The 19,004-nt window shown below is 43.0% G+C and overlaps 1 protein-coding gene across 3 annotated transcripts in view; it reads left to right on the forward strand.

The window, feature by feature from the left end:
* Window positions 1-19,004, forward strand: part of sh3gl3a (SH3-domain GRB2-like 3a) — a 46,609-nt gene that overhangs the window by 11,884 nt on the left and 15,721 nt on the right. The gene's annotated exons all lie outside the window — the stretch shown is intronic.

Here is a 19,004-nt window from a genome sequence, read left to right on the forward strand (position 1 = left end):
TCTCTCTCTCTCTCTCTCTAGAACGGTAGCTCTCTCTCTCTCTCTCAAATTCAAATTCAAATTCAAGCTGCTTTATTGGCATGAAAAACATTGTGTCAATATTGCCAAAGCAACAATGTATACAATATACATTGTAACAAAATTGTAAATGATAGCAAATAATAATATGAAATGGTAGTAAATAATAATACAAAATTAAATACAAAAATAATAACAATAAAATGGTAACAGTCTACAGTAAACATTAATAATTATAGTAATCACAATAATAGTAATAATAAGTTAGTTACTGTTTACTATGCAGATGTTATTATTCAGTGTCCCTCAGGCTATGGCAGGAAAATACATATTTGGCTGCAAGAGGAGCCATTGCTCCTTCGCCCATGAGTATTCTTAGTTTTTCCTCTGGGTTCAATTTGTAAAAATTTGGAATATATGTAGTCATTTCTGTGAATAACGAATCTCTTTGTGAGGAATATTTATCACAGTAAAGGAGAAAGTGCATCTCTGTCTCTACCTCCCCTGTCATGCAGTGACCCCATACACGCTCCTCTTTGGGTAGCCATGTCTTTTTATGTCTGCCGGTTTCTATTGCCAATCGGTGGTCACTCAGCCTGTACTTGGTAAGGATCTGTCTCTGCTTCGTATCTCTGACAGAGTAGAGATAATCAGCCAATTCATATTCTCTGTTTAGGGTCAGATAGCAATTTAGTCGGCTTTGGGATTTTGTTTCGTTTTTCCAGTATTGTAAATATGATTCCTTTGATTTGTTCATGATTTTGTTTATTGGAATTCTTTCTTTTGAAGCAGTGCTGGTGTCAGCTTGGTTGGTGAGGTCCAACACCATCTGACTGAGAGGGCTCGTTTCTGGGCTCAGCTCTTGGTCTTGAAGTGCTTTAAATTGCAGACTCGAATTTGGACTTGAATTTAGATGTAGCCAAAATTTTAATGATCTTTTCTGTATTTTCATTATTACTGGAAAACGGCCCAATTCTGCCCTACATGCATTAGTTGGTGTATTTCTCTGGACTTGTAGAATTTTCCGACAGAATTCTGCATGTAGGGCTTCAATTGGATGTTTGTCCCACATTTTAAAATCCAGTTTATTGAGTGGCCCCCAAACCTCACTTCCATAAAGTGCTATTGGTAGGATTACACTGTCAAATATTTTAGTCCAAATTCTAATTGGGATGTTGATTTTGAATAATTTCATTTTTATTGCATACATTGCTCTGCGGGCTTTTTCTTTGAGTGCATTCACTGCCATATTAAAGTTTCCCGATGCAGATATGGTCAGACCAAGGTAGGTGTAATGTTTTGTGTGTTCAATTAAGGTGTTGTTCAAGGTGAATTTACATTTGTGTTTCTGACATCTGGGTTTTTTTTGGAAAATCGTGATTTTAGTTTTTGGGAAATTTACTGCCAGGGCCCAATTATGGCAATATTGCTCCAGAATATTAATGTTTTGTTGAAGACCTTCTTTGGTTGGTGATAGAAGTACCAAGTCATCAGCATATAGCAGGTATTTCACCTCTGTGTCAAATAGTGTGAGTCCTGGGGCTGGAGATTGGTCCAACATGTCTGCTAATTCATTGATATAAATGTTGAAAAGATTTGGACTCAAATTGCAGCCTTGTCTCACACCTCTCTCTCTCTCTCTCTACAGAACGGTAGCTCTCTCTCTCTCTCTCTACAGAACGGTAGCTCTCTCTCTCTCTCTCTCCCCCTACAGAACGGTAGCTCTCTCTCTCTCTCTCTCTACAGAACGGTAGCTCTCTCTCTCTCTCTCCCTCCAACAATAATATTAGCTATTTCTCTCAAAAGAACATTCTCTCTCTCTCTGCAAAATAATTCTCTCTGTTAAATAAGCACCATCATTCCTCTTGACAGGCCCTTAAAATATTCATGCCTGAGATGTTTTGTTTATAATGGGTTCTGACCTTTCGCTGGTGTGGAGTGTGTCTATGGTGATCTATGATGTTCACCATGTCCTGGCCTTAGTGATACAGTGGCAAATGAAAGTCTATACACCCCTTACACAATCTTCACATTTTCCTGCCTTAAAATGAAATAAAACATGTATTACATTTGATTTATTTCCTACAGATGTACACAACTTACTCCACATATTCAGAGATAAGGCTTGAATATTGCAGTCCAGCGATGGTTTCCCCAAAAATGTACTGAGCTTGTGTAATTTTGACAAAAACAATGGATAACTGTTGCCCTAAGAGTTGTGCAAAGTTGATAGAATCTTATTTAAAATGATGACAGGCTGTAATAGCTGCCAAAGTTGATAGAATCTTATTTAAAATGATCAAAGGCTGTAATGGCTGCCAAAGTTGCTTCCATCAAGTATTAACTCTGGGGTGTGAAGACATCTTAGTTTATTTTATTCATTTGGAACATTTTCCATAATTTGTCTTTCACTATGACAATGTGGAGGAGGATGTGTAGATAGGTAGGGGAAAAAAATCCCTGAAATGTATTCCCTTCTCATTTTAAGGCAGCAAAATGTGAAGACTGTGCAAGAGGTGTGTAAACTTTCAATAGCAGCCGTATATCATAGTGTTCTGGCCAGTTGTTGCTGTTCCATCTCTCCCCTTCCAAAGTCCTGCTGAATTCCCACTATAATCTCTCCTGGGGGAGATTCAGGAAACAGGGGAAATACTGAAAGCAGCTGTTTTTTTCAAAGGAAATGTAGTAGCTTATCAGTGTTCAGTTGTCTCATTAAGTATCAGTAGCAGTATCAATGGGAAATGACAGGGTGAACTCTCGGAACTGATGAGTGTGATTGTTTTGAAAACAGTGCTGTAGGCCTATACTGTTACTGCACTGTACTGTTGGGTATCAATTCTTACATTGGTATCGATGTAGACTTAGTACTAGATGCCCTACTGTATCTAATGTGAGCGGACCAAGTAATTGGGCGTCACTCTAAAGCGGGAAGGTGGAATAAACGAGTCAGGAGTACGTTTTCTTGATTGAACACAGTTCTCTATTGAGGGCATTTGGTCAACACAAACACTCCAACATAATCAATGAAAATCTTCCAAGGAAAAACATACATCTTCTTCTCCAGATGAAACAAGAACATAATAGGATTATCTTTAAACTACAACAAAAGTCACGGGATTGTCACCGTCTTAGTGGTTCTTCCTGGATAGCTCCTCTCTCTCGGTGGCCATCTTCCAGAGATAGGTTTCCCCTTCCCCCTCTGCTGGTTCCATTCTCTCTCTTATAGGGGAAGGAGAGTATGTCATTAGTACCGTCAGCTGTGCTTAATTGCCTCTGGTTACCTTGTCTCCCATGCCTTGTTGGGCTACTATCCGTGAGCCCAGCCTGCCCTCTGGTGGTCCTTCCACACTAACTAATCCAATAACAACATGCTAGAAACTTTAGCAAGGCTTATTTCGGCCTGTATTCCTCATGCTATTGAAGATTGTTACCTACAATAAACTACAGACGGAATTCGATCCAACGCAGATTAAAGGCCTGCGCACAACGATACGCAAAGGGCCTTTCCCTGACGTCTGAGGAGATCACATTCGCTGTAAAGGCCACGATTGCTGACTCAGGGAGAAATGGCCTTTATAAAGGGAACAGCATAGCACAGGTTGTTAATGTGTGATTGTTTGAATCCCGACCTAAATATCTCTCTTTAGTTTCTCAACTGTTGTCATGATAGCAGGGAGCAGTTTCAGTATGGTTTCCTGCACACTTGTTTAACTGTTGTTGATTCATTGTCGGTTAGTTGTTTGTTTACACAAATCAATGTAAAGGTGTGTTGGCTGTGTGTTATCACAGCCCAGGGAATTGTCCTGTTATATCCCTGTGGAAGGGATATTGTTGCCACAGCATTCTTTTCAAAGAACAGGAAACTGCAGAGTAACACTCGCAGAGTAACACTCGGTCTCCTATTGTCAAGATATTAAAGAAAAGCACAATAGGAAAAAAGACGTTATTGGCCGTACCTTCTAAAACATTTGACGTTTTTCCTCAGTTTCCCTTCACGAGCAATATTGGGTCCATATTCATGATTCTTCTCAGAGTAAGAGTGCTGATCTAGGATCAGGTCCCCCCTGTCCATATAAATCTTATTCATTATGATTTAAAAGGCACATCAGTTCCTAGACCAGCACTCTTTCTTGAGAAGCTGCATTAATACGTGCCCAGAACTTTCCCAAATGCTCAAAGAAGAGCCAACTGTGTCTAACTGAATTCACTTTTGAGTAGAATGGAATAGAACAAAATAGAAGTGGTTGCACCGTCCAAAACCTTTGAAGAACTTCGTCATCAGTTTCACTTCACGCAGTTCAGAATGTTCCCAAATGTTCAACGTAGAGCCCAACAGCATCTAACTAACTTCACTCCCGAAGTCTCCGAAGTCACTCTTCCGTGATTAGATTTGGAAGTCCAAGGCTCTGGCCCCCAGTGGTAATTTTAGCTAATTGCTGGGGGATAATTACACCTCCAATGTACATCAGGTTACGTCAATCTGGATTAAGAGCTGCCATGGTTTTGACCTGTAATCTGGTGCGGTGACTCAATGGTGAATTAGGAGCACTGCTCTTTATCTCAACATTTTTCTCTCTCTCTCTTTCTCTCTCTGTCTCTCTCTCTCTCTCTCTCTTTCTCTCTCTGTCTCTCTCTCTCTCTCTCTGTGTCTCTCTCTCTCTCTGTCTCTCTCTCTCTCTGTCTCTCTCTCTCTCTTTGTCTCTCTGTCTCTCTCTCTCTCTGTCTCTCTCTCTCTCTCTCTCTCTCTCTCTCTCTCTCTCTCTCTCTCTCTCTCTCTCTCTCTCTCTCTTTCTCTCTCTGTCTCTATCTCTCTCTGTCTCTCTCTCTCTCTCTCTCTCTCTCTCTCTCTCTCTCTTTCTCTCTCTCTCTCTCTGTCTCTCTCTCAATTCAATTCAATTCAATTCAAGGGCTTTATTGGCATGGGAAACGTGTTAACATTGCCAAAGCAAGTGAGGTAGATAATATATAAAGTGAATATATAAAATGAAATAAACAATACAAATTAACAGTAAACATTACACATACAGAAGTTTCAAAACAATAAAGACATTACAAATGTCATATTATATATATACAGTGTTTTAACAATGTACAAATGGTTAAAGGACACAAGATAAAATAAATAAGCATAAATATGGGTTGTATTTACAATGGTGTTTGTTCTTCACAGGTTGCCCTTTTATCGTGGCAACAGGTCACAAATCTTGCTGCTGTGATGACACACTGTGGAATTTCACCCAGTAGATATGGGAGTTTATCAAAATTGGATTTGTTTTCGAATTCTTTGTGGATCTGTGTAATCTGAGGGAAATATGTCTCTCTAATATGGTCATACATTGGGCAGGAGGTTAGGAAGTGCAGCTCAGTTTCCACCTCATTTTGTGGGTTTTCTCTCTCCCTCTCTGTCTCGCTCTCTCTCTGTCTCCCCCTCCCCCCCCCCCCCCACACACACAGCTAATCTCTTTATCTCAGCATTTTTTTCTCTCTTTCTCTCTTATAGCAGCAGGCCAATGGCCCCCAACACTGGCTATGCTAAGATATCTTAATTTAGTTTGATTCTATGTTGTTTCAAAAGGTCCATCCAATTGGGAATGGACATCAATTCAACATCTATTCCATGTTGGTTTAAAGTAATTTTGTTGAAATGACGTGGGAACAATGTTGAATCAACCAGTGTGTGCCCAGTGGGATGTCAATATTCATGCAGGTGAAACTCTAGTCATTGAAGTGGTTGCAATTTCCTATTTGACACATTGCTCTGTGGCCTAGCTGTGTTACATTTCTCCACAGTACATTTCATTCACATCTCTCTGTGATTCACCTCCTCCGTTGTCCTAGAAATGTTTGGCAACCGTATTGGGCTAATATCCTCCGTCAGAGATGGCTAATTTTACCCGGTGGCCTAGATGGGGTGTTGAGCGTTCCGTGGCAGATTGGTTGTAGTAGAGGCACAGTGTTGAAGGGAAAGAAAAGGGACAGATTTGAGGCAGCCAGCCCAGGGGACAGACCAACTAATGGGGGAAAGCCATGTGGGCTCCCCCCTGGAGTGATATGACTGGCTGGTATTAGGTAAGTAGGTGGGTAGGTGGTGTGCTGGTATAATGGTTTGGAACCATGATTGCATGATATGTATCCTTGTCTGAGACCTGTAGATTTGCGTTGGACCGAATGTCCAATTTTGTGGAGTGTTTCATTCCTCTGCACCTGTGATGCTTTGTCAGGTGTGTCGATGGCTATCCTACTCTCATTTGACTATCACTATTTATTTATTTGTATTTATTTTTTATTTAACCTTTATTTAACTAGGCAAGTCAGTTAAGAACAAATTCTTATTTACAATGACGGCCTACCAAAAGGCAAAAGGCCTCCTGCGGGGACAGGGGCTGGGAATAAAAATATAAATATAGAACAAAACACACATCACGACAAGAGAGACACCACAACACTCATAAAGAGACCTAAGACAACAACATAGCATGGCAGTAACACCTGACAACACAGCATGGCAGCTACACCACATGACAACAACATAGTAGCAGCACAACAGGCAGCAGCACAGCATGGTAGCAGCACAAAACATGGTACAGACATTGGGCACAGACAACAGCACAAAGGCAAGAAGGTAGAGACAATAATACATCACACGAAGCAGCCACAACTGTCGGTAAGTGTCCATGATGGAGTCTTTGAATGAAGAGATGGAGATAACTGTCCGGTTTGAGTGTTTTTTGCAGATCGTTCCAGTCACTGGCTGCAGCGAACTGAAAAGAGGAGCGACAAAGGGATGTGTGTGCTTTGGGGACCTTGAACAGAATGTGACGGGGGAGAATAGGTGTTGTATGTGGAGGATGAGGGCTGCAGTAGTTATCTCAGATAAGGGGGAGTCAGGCGTAAGGTTTTTTTTATAAATAAGCATCAACCAGTGGGTCTTGCAACGGGTATACAGAGATGACCAGTTTACAGAGGAGTATAGAGTGCAGTGATGTGTCCTATAAGGAGCATTGATGTCAAATCTGATTGCCGAATGGTAAAGAACATCTAGCCGCTCGAGAGCACCCTTACCTGCCGATCTCCGTAGTCTAGCATGGGTAGGATGGTCATCTGAATCAGGGTTAGTTTGGCATCTGGGGAGAAAGAGGAGTGATTACGATAGAGGAAACCAAGTCTAGATTTAACTTTAGCCTGCAGCTTTGAAATGTGCTGACAGAAAGACAATGTGCCGTCTAGCCATACTCCCAAGTACTTGTATGAGGTGACTACCTCAAGCTCTAAACCCTCAGAGGTAGTAATCACACCTGTGGGGAGAGGGGCATTCTTCTTAACAAACCACATGACCTTTGTTTTGGAGGTGTTCAGAACAAGGTTAAGGGCAGAGAAAGCTTGTTGGATACTAAGAAAGCTTTGTTGTAGAGCGTTTAACACAAAATCCGGGGAGGGGCCAGCTGAGTAAAAGACTGTATCATCTACATATAAATGGATGAGAGCTTCCTACTACCTGAGCTATATTGTTGATGTAAACTGAGAAGACTGTGGGACCTAGGATCGAGCCTTGGTGTACTCCCTTGGTGACAGGCAGTGGCTGAGACAGCAGATGTTCTGACTTTATACACTGCGCTCTTTGAGAGAGGTAGTTAGTAAACCAGGCCAAAGACCTCTCAGAGACACCAATACCCCTTAGCTGGTCCACAAGAATGGAATGATCTACCGTATCAAAGCTTTGGCCAAGTCAATAAAAATAGCAGCACAACATTACTTAGTGTCACGATCGTCGTATGGAGTAGACCAAAGCGCAGCGTGGTTAGAATACATTCTTCTTTATTGCAGGAAGAACACTTAAACAAAACGATAAGACGAACGTGACTGCTAACGTGCAACATAACATAGACAATAACCCATGAAATACCCAAAGAAGATGGCTGCCTAAATATGGTTCCCAATCAGAGACACCGATAAACACCTGCCTCTAATTGAGAACCAATCTAGGCAACCATAGACCTACATAAACACCTAGATGGTAAACAACCCCATAAATCTACAAAACCCCTAGACAGTACAAAAAAAACCTAGATGAGACAAAAACACACATACCACCCTCGTCACACCCTGACCTAACCAAAATATATAAAGAAAACAAAGAATAGTCAGGTCAGGGCGTGACACTTAGAATCATTTAACACCTTTAAGGTTGCAGTGACACATCCATAATCTGAGCAGAAACCAGATTGCATACCAGAGAGAATACTATAGACATCAAGAAAGCCAGTCAGTTGATTATTGACACGTTTTTCCAACACTTTTTATAAACAGGATAAAATAGAAATTGGCCTATAACAGTTAGGATCAGCTTGATCTCCCCCTTTAAATAAAGGGTGCACTGTGGCTGCCCTCCAAGCAATGGGAACCTCCCCCGAGAGGAGAGACAGGTTAAAAGGTCAGAGATAGGCTTGGCGAAGATAGGGCCTGCAACCTTAAAGAAGAAAGGATCTAAACCATCTGACCCAGATGTTTTTTTGGGGTCAAGTTTAAGGAGCTCCTTTAGCACCTCAGACTCAGTGACCGACTGCAGGGAGAAACTTTGTAGTGCGGGAACGAGCTTCTAAACTAATAATGGATCACAGTCATAGAGCTTTTATTTACACATTGTACTATATGTCAAAGGATGTGAGATACTCTATGGCAAGGTAACATTCTGTACCCTGTCCACCACCAATACTGTAGCGGGCCTAACTGAAAGCATGTTTGAAAAGTAGGCTAGCTAACTTCGACAGCACTGTTGATCTAGCAGTTTTGCTGACTGCAGCGCTGTGTGTTTTGTGTCCCAAATATCTACACAGTGCACTATATAGGGAATAGGGTGCCATTTGGTTCGAACTATGGTGTCTCCACTAAGCACACAGAGTCACTTCTGTTTCCTGTCTACCCCCCTGCTACTGTACATTGTTGTGTTGATTTGCTGGCCCATTGGTTTCATAAGGTTAGTGGGTGGTACTGTGTGAATACTGGCCCATTGGTTGCATGAGGTTAGTGGGTGGTACTGTGTGAATACAGACTACGGCACTGTCATTGACGGTGTTGTCATAATGGTTAGTGATGACAAATACACGCTGCCAGTGTATTGTGACTAATATGTGTGGAAATTGGAACAGTATTCAAAATGTCAGGGTTGATGTGAAGTCCATTCGTTTGATGACGGGAATCTTCCTCCTCAAAATGTCAGGGTTGATGTGAAGTCCATTCGTTTGATGACGGGAATCTTCCTCCTCAAATTGAATCATCAGTAGAGAACTAACTTTAATAGCCAGTTAGTAAATGCGATTGTTCTGCACTACATCACTAGATGTGTTCAGTGAGATTTAAGAGGAATGATATCAGTGATGATTGACCTCTGTATGACCTGCTTCCACAGAGACCTGATCCAGGATGACTGGAACTAACAAACCAACAAAGGCACACACAACTTGGGTCAGCATGATAACCTAACATGGTGGTGATATAATGAAAGTTTATTGGTGTTACAGGCTAATTGTGGAGGGATTCTCTGTCTGAAAGGAGTCTAGAACTGAATCTCCAGATTCCTAAAGAAGAAGCCTATCTCAGATTTCTAACATTGTATAGGTGAGGAGGGAGTCCCCGCCTAGCTCTGTTGACTGATGCCTAAAAGAGTTTGGCTTCTATCAGTTTCAGTGGATAGTTTTTGTGCCAAAGGGCTTGGATGTTGCTTTGGGGGCCTATTCACCCTGTTCTATGCTGCTGCTGTGGTTGGCCCTACTGTACAGTAGCTTCTGCTATTCTGGGAGCTTAGCAGCAGCTGGTGTGTCTATGGCCATGCTTCCTCTGTCTCCATCTCCGCTGATGTTACGCTGTCATCAACCCCCAGTGCTCGAGGGTGAAGTTTCCCCTAGCTACTGATCTAGGATCAGCTTCCCCTCCCCCAATCCTCACATTAACCATTAGTGGGGGAAATGCAAAACTGACCCAAGCTCAGCGTCTAGGGGTAACTTCTCCCTACACCCATCGACCCCCAGCTGACACAGCTATGACACAGTATTCATTTTGCCTAGGGGATAACACACTACCCAAGCCTGAGCGTGAACTGTGAGACAAATAGATTTTTTGCAGTTGATTGCTGAGTGGGCTGATTGCACAATGTTTCGGTTGGTTTCACTTAACAAGGAAACTGTGACTAAGTTTGCACTACAGCCATGATAGGCCTACGGTGTTTCATCATCAACCAATCTGGGTGAGTTTCCTGAAAACCTTGTTTGGTGGGCAATGTATATGTGTGAACGAACAAAATGTGTGAAATGAAGCACTTTGTTGTTCTACAGAAGATGTGGGTAGTCTGGGTCGTCAAAGTAAATTGAGAACCATATTAGCTACAAGGCTTTCAGGAAACTGTCAACTGAATGATAAACACACAGCTGTCTGTTGACCTTTAGGCCAAGACTCCACTTTGACAACTTTGACTTAGCTTGTGAGCTGTTCTTGAAAGAAAAGCCTTTCTCCCACAGATTTCTTCTGCAGTGTGGTAGATAAACTCATTCAGATGACTCGGTCAAGGCTTGCATGCACACAAACACTTGTACACACACGAACACTTGTACACACAAAAACACACAAACACATATACACACACATTCGCTTTCAAGAACTGAACCAGTCAGTGGTTGTTATTGTTCCTGTAATGAATGGCCGTAGTCATTTCAGCTGACAACCCCCAGGCTTGTAGAACACAGAGTGTTTCCTGAGTGGAAACCTGGTAAAATCACAGTTCAGCCCTGTACTGCATAAATACTACAGCCACAGTGTCACAGTTCAGCCCTGTACTGCATAAATACTACAGCCACAGTGTCACAGTCCAGCCCTGTACTGCATAAATACTACAGCCACAGTGTCACAGTTCAGCCCTGTACTGCATAAATACTACAGCCAGTATCACAGTTCAGCCCTGTACTGCATAAATACTACAGCCACAGTGTCACAGTTCAGCCCTGTACTGCATAAATACTACAGCCAGTATCACAGTTTAGCCCTGTACTGCATAAATACTACAGCCACAGTGTCACAGTTTAGCCCTGTACTGCATAAATACTACAACCACAGTGTCACAGTTTAGCCCTGTACTGCATAAATACTACAGCCACAGTGTCACAGTTCAGCCCTGTACTGCATAAATACTACAGCCAGTATCACAGTTCAGCCCTGTACTGCATAAATACTACAGCCACAGTGTCACAGTTCAGCCCTGTACTGCATAAATACTACAGCCACAGTGTCACAGTTTAGCCCTGTACTGCATAAATACTACAGCCACAGTGTCACAGTTCAGCCCTGTACTGCATAAATACTACAGCCAGTATCACAGTTCAGCCCTGTACTGCATAAATACTACAGCCACAGTGTCACAGGTCAGCCCTGTACTGCATAAATACTACAGCCAGCATCACAGTCCAGCCCTGTACTGCATAAATACTACAGCCACAGTGTCACAGTTTAGCCCTGTACTGCATAAATACTACAGCCACAGTGTCACAGTTCAGCCCTGTACTGCATAAATACTACAGCCAGTATCACAGTTCAGCCCTGTACTGCATAAATACTACAGCCACAGTGTCACAGGTCAGCCCTGTACTGCATAAATACTACAGCCACAGTGTCACAGTTCAGCCCTGTACTGCATAAATACTACAGCCACAGTGTCACAGTTTAGCCCTGTACTGCATAAATACTACAGCCACAGTGTCACAGTTTAGCCCTGTACTGCATAAATACTACAGCCACAGTGTCACAGTTCAGCCCTGTACTGCATAAATACTACAGCCACAGTGTGACAGTTCAGCCCTGTACTGCATAAATACTACAGCCACAGTGTCACAGTTTAGCCCTGTACTGCATAAATACTACAGCCAGTATCACAGTTCAGCCCTGTACTGCATAAATACTACAGCCACAGTGTCACAGTTCAGCCCTGTACTGCATAAATACTACAGCCACAGTGTCACAGGTCAGCCCTGTACTGCATAAATACTACAGCCACAGTGTCACAGTTTAGCCCTGTACTGCATAAATACTACAGCCACAGTGTCACAGTTCAGCCCTGTACTGCATAAATACTACAGCCACAGTGTCACAGGTCAGCCCTGTACTGCATAAATACTACAGCCACAGTGTCACAGTTCAGCCCTGTACTGCATAAATACTACAGCCACAGTATCACAGTTCAGCCCTGTACTGCATAAATACTACAGCCACAGTGTCACAGTTCAGCCCTGTACTGCATAAATACTACAGCCACAGTATCACAGTTCAGCCCTGTACTGCATAAATACTACAGCCAGTATCACAGTCCAGCCCTGTACTGCATAAATACTACAGCCACAGTGTCACAGTTCAGCCCTGTACTGCATAAATACTACAGCCACAGTGTCACAGTTCAGCCCTGTACTGCATAAATACTACAGCCACAGTGTCACAGTTCAGCCCTGTACTGCATAAATACTACAGCCACAGTGTCACAGTTCAGCCCTGTACTGCATAAATACTACAGCCACGGTGTCACAGTTCAGCCCTGTACTGCATAAATGCTACAGCCACAGTGTCACAGTTCAGCCCTGAATACTGACTCACAGCCACCAACTTCTGCACCCAAGAAAAGGACACAAGCTGGTGTGAATCAGTGGTTGCCTTCCAAATGTCACCCTATTCCCTATTTAGTGCTCTACATTTGACCAGGGCCCAATAGGGTCTGGTTAAAAGCAGTGCTTCCTATATAGGGAATAGGTTGCCATTCGGGATACACACAGTCTCTGATGTCCAGAGCCTGACAAATTCAACTGGGATATTGTCAGGTGTTATCGATGGCAGATAGTTTTGTGAACTCTGAGGATCAGTTCAGTAACTCTGGCCATGAAGAGCTACGATTGTGCTGGCTTTTGTTCCAGCCATGCATTAACACACCTGATTCAACAAATCAAGACATTGATTTGGAGGCCAGTTCTGCCATATGTCTCTGGTTAGTGTCAAATCACTCAATCAGGAGGAGCCTGTCTGTCTGTCTGTCCATCTGTCTTATCTGTTATTAGCCAGTGCTGTGGCGTCGTGCCTGTGCCTTGTAGGACACATTAGCACCATTATATTTAGCCACCTGATAACAGAGTGGCATGCTGCTTTTTGTCCTCGCTAATTTGTGTGACATCACTCGTCATTCGCAGTGTTAGTGTGAAACCAGTCTACTTTTAGGAAAAAGAAACACCAAGTTCAAGGTTTATTTCCCTGTATTTGTTTCAGATAATGTTAGTGCTCTGAAGTGAAACTCAAAAAATGGTATGTGAGGATGAGGAGAGTGCACTTCTCTGGTAAAAGAGCATTTCACTGCTGGTTGATGTTCACACTTTTAGCTAGCGTACAGTCCTACACTGTAGCAGTTAGCTAGTGGAGGTTCTTCTGTAGCACTTGTTATAGTGAGACCTGGGTTCAAATAATATTTGAAATCATTCCAAATACTTTAGCTGTTCTTTATTGAGCTTGCCTGGTGCGATGGAACCAATTGAAAAGTCCCAAAAGTGCAAACCTCTCCCACCTGGCTTCACTAAAAGTTTTACTATTTCAAATAGCATTTGAACCCAGGTCTGCAGTAGACTACTCCTTCCAGAAATAGGTTGTCTGAGAAGCAAGGCTACACGCCAGACAGTACCTCTTAGCACCTTTTTTTCTATCTAGAATATTAAAGGGTTCTTCGGCTGTTCCATAGGAGAACCCATTGAAGAACCCTTTTTGTTCCAGGTAGAACCCTTTTGGGTTCCATGTAGAACCCATTCTACAGAGGGAACCAAAAAGGGAGAAAGACATAAAGAGAAGAGTAGGGGTTCTCCTATGGGGACAGCCGAAGAACCCTTTTTTCTAAGAGTGTGACGATGTAGTAATTTCCTTCCCATTGTGTGGTGAGGAGTAAAGGCTATCACAATTTCCTCAGTCATGTAGATGTACAGAGAAAGGCATCTTGTGGTCTGTGTCGTCCAGCAGCTAGAGCCTCTGATCCCGGTACACATACTGTATGTCAGAGTCGGCATGGGTTAGAATCTTAAGACAAAATACATTCTACACTTCTAGGTTCCCCAGCATCACCCCACATGTTATGACATGCTGGTTTTGGAATTGAAACAGGGTCCCCCATCAGTGTGGCGTACAGATTATTAGTTTATATTTTACTGTGTAAGGTACAGAGCAGTGGAGGCTGCTGAGTGGAGGACTGCTCAAAATAATGTCTGGGATGGAGTGAATGGAATGGTATCCAAAAAGTGTGTTTGATACCATTCCATTAACTCAATTCCAACCATTATTTTGAGCCGTCCTCCCCTCAGAAACTTTTACTGAGTGCTTTATGTGTATGGTGTTATCTTCGGTACAGACATTTGTAGGCTGCTTAACTTACCCTGTCCCATGGCTTAATTTACCCTGTCCCATGGCTTAACCTACCCTGTCCCATGGCTTAACTTACCCTGTCCCATGGCTTAACCTACCCTGTCCCATGGCTTAACTTACCCTGTCCCATGGCTTAACCTACCCTGTCCCATGGCTTAACTTACCCTGTCCCATGGCTTTGCCTACCCTGTCCCATGGCTTAACTTACCCTGTCCCATGGCTTAACCTACCCTGTCCCATGGCTTAACCTACCCTGTCCCATGGCTTAACTTACCCTGTCCCATGGCTTAACCTACCCTGTCCCATGGCTTAACTTACCCTGTCCCATGGCTTAACTTACCCTGTCCCATGGCTTAACTTACCCTGTCCCATGGCTTAACTTACCCTGTCCCATGGCTTAACTTACCCTGTCCCATGGCTTAACTTACCCTGTCCTGTGGCTTAACTTACCCTGTCCCATGGCTGAACTTACCCTGTCCCATGGCTTAACCTACCCTGTCCCGTGGCTTAACTTACCCTGTCCCGTGGCTTAACTTACCCTGTCCCATGGCTTAACTTACCCTGTCCCATGGCTTAACTTACCCTGTCCCGTGGCTTAACTTACCCTGTCCCATGGCTTAACTTACCCTGTCCCATGGCTTAACTTAACCTGTCCCATGGCTTAACCTACCCTGTCCCGTGGCTTAACTTACCCTGTCCCATGGCTTAACTTACCCTGTCCCATGGCTTAACTTACCCTGTCCCATGGCTTAACTTACCCTGTCCCATGGCTTAACTTACCCTGTCCCGTGGCTTAACTTACCCTGTCCCATGGCTTAACTTACCCTGTCCCATGGCTTAACTTAACCTGTCCCATGGCTTAACCTACCCTGTCCCGTGGCTTAACTTACCCTGTCCCATGGCTTAACTTACCCTGTCCCATGGCTTAACTTACCCTGTCCCATGGCTTAACCTACCCTGTCCCGTGGCTTAACTTACCCTGTCCCATGGCTTAACTTACCCTGTCCCATGGCTTAACTTACCCTGTCCCATGGCTTAACCTACCCTGTCCCGTGGCTTAACTTACCCTGTCCCATGGCTTAACTTACCCTGTCCCATGGCTTAACTTACCCTGTCCCATGGCTTAACCTACCCTGTCCCGTGGCTTAACTTACCCTGTCCCATGGCTTAACTTACCCTGTCCCATGGCTTAACTTACACTGTCCCATGGCTTAACCTACCCTGTCCCGTGGCTTAACTTACCCTGTCCCATGGCTTAACTTACCCTGTCCTATGGCTTAACCTACCCTGTCCCGTGGCTTAACTTACCCTGTCCCATGGCTTAACCTACCCTGTCCCATGGCTTAACTTACCCTGTCCCATGGCTTAACTTACCCTGTCCCATGGCTTAACTTACCCTGTCCCATGGCTTAACTTACCCCATACCTGGGGTCATTTTTGTGAAGTGACCCGTTTTTTTGGACAAGCTATGTTTTCAAAACTAATGTTTACATGAATTCTGATTATATCCAGAAATACAGTATGTGTATATATCTTAGTTATATCTTAGTTATATATCTTGACGGAGTGATGCTGAATGTAAAATTTTTTTACTTACCCCACTCTCCCCTAAATGTCTGTGTCTTTTCCATAAAACCTCCATTACACAGTTCTTCTCCATAAAACCCATGTTACATCGAAGTTCCATTATCTGCTGTTCTAGATGCTGTGTTCCACCTCCAGAGGTCAGGGGTCAGGTATATAGTGTCTTGGGTGGAAGTTGTCCTCAGGCTACAGTACTTACCCTCCTCACATCTATATCAGAGTCTGGTCTTCCCAAAAAGGAGAGATGTAGAGAGAGTGTGGGAAGGTTTTTCCAGCTCTGTTGCCTCTCAACCTAAAATAATTTGGCATGGTAGTACATTCACATGCTCCAACACATATCACCTCTATTGGATAGTGGCAAACGTAGAATTATTGGTTAGTGGCAAACGTAGAATTATTGGTTAGTGGCAAACGTATAATTTTGGTTAGTGGCAAACGTAGAATTATTGGTTAGTGGCAAACGTATAATTTTGGTTAGTGGCAAACGTAGAATTATTGGTTAGTGGCAAACGTAGAATTATTGGTTAGTGATAAACATAGAATTATTGGTTAGTGGCAAACGTAGAATTATTGGTTAGTGACAAACGTAGAATTATTGTTTAGTGACAAACGTAGAATTATTGGTTAGTGACAAACGTAGAATTATTGGTTAGTGGCAAACGTATAATTTTGGTTAGTGGCAAACGTAGAATTATTGGTTAGTGACAAACGTATAATTTTGGTTAGTGGCAAAAGTAGAATTATTGGTTAGTGGCAAACGTAGAATTATTGGTTAGTGGCAAACGTAGAATTATTGGTTAGTGGCAAACATAGAATTATTGGTTAGTGGCAAAAGTAGAATTATTGTTTAGTGACAAACGTGGAATTATTGGTTAGTGGCAAACGTATAATTTTGGTTAGTGGCAAAAGTAGAATTATTGGTTAGTGACAAACGTATAATTATTGGTTAGTGGCAAAAGTAGAATTATTGGTTAGTGGCAAACGTAGAATTATTGGTTAGTGGCAAACGTAGAATTATTGGTTAGTGACAAACGTAGACGTTGTCCTTTCCTCAGCCTACTAACCCTCCCTCCCTGCATGGCTAAGTTACAATTACACCTAAGTGTTAGGATTCACCCCTTAGTGTCTTAGCAGAACAGAGTCAGGGGGATATTTCTGCAGGGATGCATACTGGTGTGTCTAGTCCTTTAGCAGCGCCTGGGTTTTTAGCTCTCTGACTGGTCTTCAAGGAGCTCAAAGTTCTGGACTTCTCTCTGACTGGTCTTCAAGGAGCTCAATGTTCTGGACTTCTCTCTGACTGGTCTTCAAGGAGCTCAAAGTTCTGGACTTCTCTTTGACCGGTCTTCTCTTTGACCGGTCTTCAAGGAGCTCAAAGTTCTGGACTTCTCTCTGACTGGTCTTCAAGGAGCTCAAAGTTCTGGACTTCTCTCTGACCGGTCTTCAAGGAGCTCAAAGTTCTGGACTTCTCTCTGACTGGTCTTCAAGGAGCTCAAAGTTCTGGACTTCTCTCTGACTGGTCTTCAAGGAGCTCAAAGTTCTGGACTTCTCTCTGACCGGTCTTCAAGAAGCTCAAAGTTCTGGACTTCTCTCTGACCTTCGTGGCTCAGCTGTTAGCCTACTTTTTAAGGAATTAGCCTACTGTACTGTACTAAATTTTAATATTCTTATCACTGCCAAAAGAATGGTCTCTCTCTGCTTCAGAAATTAACTCCTTAGATTGACACCCAAGCTAACACATTTTGATTCCCACAACGTTACAGGGAAGTTGTTTTTCAAATAACCAAAGGAGAACCTTTAGGCAATGCTATGGGAACGTTTAGTGTTAGCTGGGACAGTCTTTGAAAACAAATGAGCCTGCCTGGTAGTGTTTGTGCTTTATTCCTCTCAGTGTGTTGTCATTCCCTGATTGATGACGTTTAATATGGGACCTATTTAGTAGGTTGTCATGCCAAAGGTGTGCTGTATGACTGGACGATGATTAAAGAGTTGGCTAAATTATGTACAGTAGGAGACCACGCTAAAACCAAATGGTGAAACAGTTTCCTCTGGGGTTTGTAATCGGCTATCTCATTACAGTATTATTGTGTTGTTTGTGCTTCCATAGCATGTATCTGCCACCAACCAACACATCTTTCTTTATAGAGTCATATATGGCACCACTTGAGCATGTTTTATGTAAATGGTTTCAGTAAAACACAGCCCATTAAGAATGACCATCTCCCGATTCAATTTGTGAGCCATCAGACAAGGTAGATGTAGATCACAGGAGGTTGGTGGCACCTTAATTTGGGAGGACGGGCTCGTGGTAATGGCTGGAGCAGAATAAGTGGAATGGTATCAACTACTATGCGTTTGATGCCATTCCTTTTGTTCAGTTCTAGACATTATTATGAGCCTCCTCCCCTCAGCAGCCTCTTGTGATGTAGAATCAGACTGATACACTCTGACCTGCTGCAGGGGGGGAGTAAGAAAGAGAAGTTGTGATTGCCTCTGTAGATGTCATCTCTCTGAAGGGCCCACTATCACACTGTTGACATGAATGAGGGAGGTAATGAATGGAGAGGAGGGAGGGAAAGATACAAGGTAAAAGAGAGAAAGAGGGAGTGAAGAGGAGAGGTAGTGGATACAATGAAGAGGCAGAGAGAGAGATAGATATCGAAGAGAGCAAAGGAGAGAGAGGGAGAAAGACATAAAGAGAAGAGGAGAGGTAGAGGATAAATGAAATGGAGAAAGAGCCAGAGAGAGAGATGAAACCTAATAGCCTGGTGATTATTACCTCTCTCTCTCCCAGACCTCTGAGCGTCACCAGAGTGCCACTGTGCTGTGCAATTCCATGAGGAGTTTACCAGTGTCATCACACACACACACACACACACACACACACACACACACACACACACACACACACACACACACACACACACACACACACACACACACACACACACACACACACACACACACACACACACTGCCATTAC

The sequence above is a fragment of the Oncorhynchus mykiss genome, chromosome 6 (genome assembly GCF_013265735.2).
Source record: "Oncorhynchus mykiss isolate Arlee chromosome 6, USDA_OmykA_1.1, whole genome shotgun sequence".
In the NCBI taxonomy this organism is placed as follows: Eukaryota; Metazoa; Chordata; class Actinopteri; order Salmoniformes; family Salmonidae; genus Oncorhynchus; species Oncorhynchus mykiss.